The sequence below is a fragment of the Pinus tabuliformis genome, chromosome 8 (assembly GCF_031772625.1).
Source record: "Pinus tabuliformis cultivar Carrire ecotype Pingquan chromosome 8, CPIR1, whole genome shotgun sequence".
NCBI lineage: Eukaryota > Viridiplantae > Streptophyta > Pinopsida > Pinales > Pinaceae > Pinus > Pinus tabuliformis.
Window position 1 is genome coordinate 1,142,490,226 of NC_142294.1, and position 6,000 is coordinate 1,142,496,225.

Genomic DNA, 6,000 nt, shown 5'->3' on the forward strand with positions numbered 1-6,000 from the left:
TTGAAGACTTCTACTAAGGAAAGAACCCTTGTCTGGGGTCTACCTTTTCTTGGTTCCCTGCTTTCATGCTTTAAGTCATTTGCCCCTTGACTGAGACGGCCACAGTTTCAATACAGCCGGTTAATGTTTAAGGCTGGGTTTCATTGGAATAGCCAATCGAAATTATCTTTACAGGAATTTTGTTGTAACTCGACTGTATCGAGGGTTGTAATCTCTGATCAGAATTATATAGTTAGATGGCGAGGGCTTCTCATCTCTGTTTAACTTTTATATATATATATATATATATATATATATATAGCAACAAGGTTTTCGATACTGTTGTGTTTGATTAACCCTGATGGCTGCAAACCTTGAATAGTTTATTTGTTTTCTTACAGAATTTAATACGGTTACTGTGATGTTTAAATTTTCCTTACTTCCTGTTCCTTTTGGTTTGGTATATTTACTATGTATCATGCATTAAAATCATACTAGAAATGTATATTTATTTATGGTACTGTGTTAGTTAGCTTCTCCAGTCGAGCAATCAAGCGATTGTTCCGGTTTACTAGTTCCCTCTAGTGCCTCTGGGGCTAACCCTTCCTCTGCTGGCCGTGATACCACAAGCTTATTGCAAATCTCACGTGAACTTCTTTTAATAGAACTCAGTCAGTAAACCTCACAACAATTTTGTATTTCCTCGACACCACGAACCTCCCTCTTTTGAGCACTTGTAGTGTGGTACAATCTATCTTTGCAGCAATGGTTGTTTCCGACAGTTGATTTCATCTGTTTTTTCTTATGTTTCTAGATATTGCATGAATATTACTATTTTACTATAAGGGCTACTATAACTTTTATTTTTTTTAAGTATAAAGTTTTTAAGATACAGTATTTTTAATATAGGGCTTACATATTATTTATATAGTATTTATAGTTAAGGAAGCACTTGTAGCGTGGTACAACCTATCTTTGCAGCAATGGTTGTTTCCTACAGTTGATTTCATCTGTTTTTTCTTATGTTTCTAGATATTGCATGAATATTACTATTTTACTGTAAGGGCTACTATAATTTAAAAAAAAATTTAAGTATAAAGTTTTTAATTTATAGTATTTTTAATATAGGGCTTACATAATATTTATATAGTATTTATAGTTAAGGAAGAAAAGAGTAGCAACGATTAAACTTCATATCATTGTAACATATATATTTTAAGTAGATTTAAATAAATTGCGAGAGTTTTCAAATTCTAGGAATACTTTTTAGTATTTTGTGTTATAACTTTAATAATTTCAAATTTTAATATAACTTTAATAATTTCAAATTTTAATATAACTTTAATAATTTCAATAGATTATAATAATAAGTTTGTAATGTGGTTCATTTTTACGATAAATGGTGAAAAAATCAATCTTCACAAAGGTGCTTCTTTGCTTGCAGGAATTAGCCCTTAGGAACCGTAGTTAAGAAAAAGTTGTTAAGAATTAGTTAGGGAAATATAATATTAAATTGATTATTAATTGTTTAATTATAATTTCAAGGTTCCAATGAAATCAATTAGGGTATATAATGTTATAATATAATATAATACTAAAGTAATGGGATTATATATATATATATATATATATATATGTTATGTTAAAGCTTTAATTTTAAGACTTGAAATTTTAAAAGAATTTATTTATGGTGGTGGTAGTGGTGGCAAATTTTTTTAAAAAGATGATGATGATTGTTGCGATGATGATGATTATAATTAATGCGAAAATTAAGAACAAAATTAAAATTTATATGAATTATAAACAAAAGAATTAAATATAGTTTAAAAATAATTAATAATAAAAGGATAGGGATTTCTTTTTATCCCATTACTTTAGTATTATATTATATTATAACATTATATACCCTAATTGATTTCATTAGAACCTTGAAATTATAATTAAACAATTAATAATCGATTTAATATTATGTTTCCCTAACTAATTCTTAATAACTTTTTCTTAACGACTAGTTCCTAACTGCTAATTCTTGGCAAGAATGCTTCTCTACTATTTAAACCTTTGTGAAGATTGATTTTTCACCATTTGTGTTGAGGATGAATTAGTTGGTTCCAAAGGTAGACCAAATATCCATTATGTGATTAATTTGAAAGTCAAACTTATTATCATTATGAATGACAAAGTCTAAGATCTAAGATTCCAATAACTTATTGAATTTATTTATTAATAAATTCAATCAATTTGTCATCAATTTTGTTACATTTTGGAATAATTTGTTTAATGTTTTGTCAATTTTATATATAGATATATATATATATATGTGTGTGTGTGTGTGTGTGTGTGTGTGGACTATATTTTATACTAAAATATATTATATTATTACTCATAAGTAGGACTATATATATATAAAACTAAGGGGATTTATATTATAAACCCTTGGATTTATTAATATTAAAAGTTCAAGGGATTAGTAAATCTAATAAACTAATATTATAAGCCTTTGGGATTTATGTTATGGACCTAGGGGATTAATAAAATTAATGGATTAATATTATAAACCCAAGAGACTAATAATATTATAAACTCAAGGGAATAATATTATAAACTTAACCAACTAATCATATTATAAGCTTAAGGGATCAATATTAGAAACCCAAGTGACTAATATTATTATAAAATCAAGTGATTACTGAACCAAATGGATTAATTTTATATAATAAACCCAATGGAATAATATTAAACCCTGGAATTTATATTATAAACCTAAGAGATTATAAGCCCTATGATTAATATTATAAATCGAAGGGATAAAAATAGTAATATTATAAACCCTACAATTATAAATATTAAGATTAGAAACCTTAAACCTAATATTCTAAAACAGAATATTAAAGCCTAATTTATGCAATGTCATAATCTCACAATGAATAAATTACAATGCAATATATCATTGTGATAATGATTATGACATGACTATCACACTACTTGTCACATTGTGGTTTTAATGTTAACACTAAGTTTAACATTATGATTTACTGTTAAAATATTAAGTTTAATATTAGGGTTTGGGAATAATTTTTACATTAAAGATAACGAGTTTACTTAAACATGGATGGGTTTTCTATAGATGTAGGAGTGTCAATCTCTGGTATAGTGAACCACACAAAAATTCAAGTGGTTGTAGCTCGAGTGGTAGGGAAGAATCGTTATTATCCTCCCCGCTTAGGTTTCATCCTCACCAATATTGACCGGTATAGTGAACCACACAAAAAGTCAAGTGGTTGTAGCTCAAGTGGTAGGGAAGAATCATTATTATCCTCCCCGCTTAGGTTCCATCCCCACCAATATTGAAATGCTCGCTCCTTGAGAACCATCTCTACATGAAATATAACCAACTCACATAGTCACGAGTGGGTTTTCTATGGATGTAGCTAGTATCAATCTCTAGTACAGTGACCCATACAAAAAGTCAAGCAGGTGTAGTGCAGGTGGTAGGAAGGAGACCCTCTTATCCTCACTACCCAAGTTCGAGTCTCACTGAAATTGACATGTTCTCTCCTTGAGAGTAACTTCAAAATGAAAACTAACCACCTCACCTACACATAGGTGAGTTTTCCATAAATATAACTAGTCTCAATCTTTGATACTATATATATATATATATATATATATATAGTATCAAAGATTGAGACTAGTTATATTTATAGTTATATAGTATCATGTTATAGTTATATATATAATTTCAAATTATATAACAAAAGAATATTAAAATATAATATTAACGCATAACATGATAGAGTTGATAGAAAATATACCAACATAGATCCATTTTAAATACAGATCTAACATTAGTCGAGAGGGATCCAATTTCTTCACATGTAAATTTTTTATGAGCCGACATTATTTAAATGTTTTGTATAGTTATTTATCTATTTATTTTTATTTTTAGATTTTTCATATAAAAAATTGGTGGACATGAGCAAAATTTCAATTCAATTTTGATGACAGACTGAAAACATTACACATCATATTGGGCTGTAAAATGCATTATATTGGACTGTGGAATAATCCTCTCTGCTCAACTAGATATAAAAAATAAAATGTAATAAAATTATAGAGATTTGACGTTATTACACATTCAAAAGCTTTAATAATTTTCTTATATTTTTATATAAAAATAATATAGAGTAAAACCATAAAAATAATTGTTTTAACACATTTTCAAATATATGGATGGTTTCACGTTCAAATATATCTTTTTATATAATTGTAAATTACTTTTAATAGGAAACTTGGATATCAATTCACTTTATACAAAAAAAAATTAAACTTTAATGTAATTATTATATATTATATATTGTAGTATATAAATCATAATTTTAATATTATTTATATTAATATAAATTATATATTATATATTAATAGAATTATTATATATTAGGGATGGATGCAGCGAGAGAGGCTAGGGTTTGGCATCACGGGTAACGCTTGACAAACCTACAACATCACGACCTGCAACAAGACAGGGGCATACGACAACAGATCCAGTTGAAAGTGGGAATGAGTAGTATGGCAAGGGGGAGAGACCCCCTCCTACTGAAACGTCGTCGCAGGGGAGACGACTCATCATGCCACAACCGGAGCCAACGAAAATTGAGGGAAGGGTCTACTAGTACTAGTAGCTAAATGGCAAGTAGGGTTGGGAGGAAAATGCGTACGCAGAGCAACCAAGAAACCCAAATTCGTAATAGCTAATAACAAGCTGGAGGAATGCAGAGGATATATGAAGGACCATGCCCTAATTTGAAAGTTGGTTAGGGCATGGCCTACCGAGAAGGAATTGATCAAATGGATCCAGCAATGATGGCAACTAAAGGGGCATATCGACCTTAAGCTAGTGGCAAAAGGGTTCTTCTCGGTAATTTTCTCTAACCTAGAAGACAAGGAGAAGGTTTTTGAAGATGGGCCATATTTCTTCAACAATGCTAGCATGTTTATGAGACACTGGGAGGAGTGCTATAGCCTAGACCAAGAGAAGATGTTGTCAGTACCCATCTGGGTTCGAATCTTCGGCCTACCAATGGACTTCTGGGACCCTGAAATACTGGAAGGAATAGACAACTCGATCAGCACCTTCGTCAAAGTGGCAAACTCAACAAGAAAAGGTAGGTACACATCCTATGAAAGAATCCGTGTTTACATAAATATTACTGAGTTGTGACTAGACTACATAAATCTAGAATACCATGATGAGATATGGCAACAAACCCTAGACTACAAGCATATCCCATTTAGATGTAGGTGCTGCCATGAATACAACCACCCGTATCGGGCTTGGCCATTAGACAACCCAAAAAATTAGTGGCAGGGGAAGAAGGCAGGAGAGGTGACAGAAAGAGAGGATGGGGATGACATTAGGGGAATTTTGAGGTCTAAAATGGGTCTCCTAAGGAAATTATAAAATAATAGTGGAAATAATAAACTAAGATTATATTACATCATTAAATTTTAGAGGGAAAAAAGGAAAGAAACTATTTTTTTCACTTATCTCCCTATGGGTTTACTCAAATTTCAAACAACAACACTTGTTGGATGCATAACTTGGTTCCTCATCCAATAAGTACCCATGTTGCATATTTTCAATGAACCCTACAAAATGAAAAATGAGAAATACATGAAAAATGTGATTGCAATCACATTTTTTAATGTATTTCTCATTTTTCGTGTAGCATGGTCTATCGAAAGTATGCAACATGGGTACTCTTTGGATGAGGAATCAAATTTTGCATCCAACGAGTCCTCCCATTCAAAATTTGAGTAAAAATTTAGGGAGATAAGTTGAAAATACGAGTTGAAAAAGTAGTTTTGTTATTTTATTATTTTTTAACTTTTTACTTTTTTACTCCAAAAATGGTGAATCATCCCCCATGGTTGACATAATCATATTGAATCCTATTGGTTCTTATAAAGTTTATTTTGGTTGTAAATTTTTCTTAGGAGGTCCATTTTAGACCTCAAAAT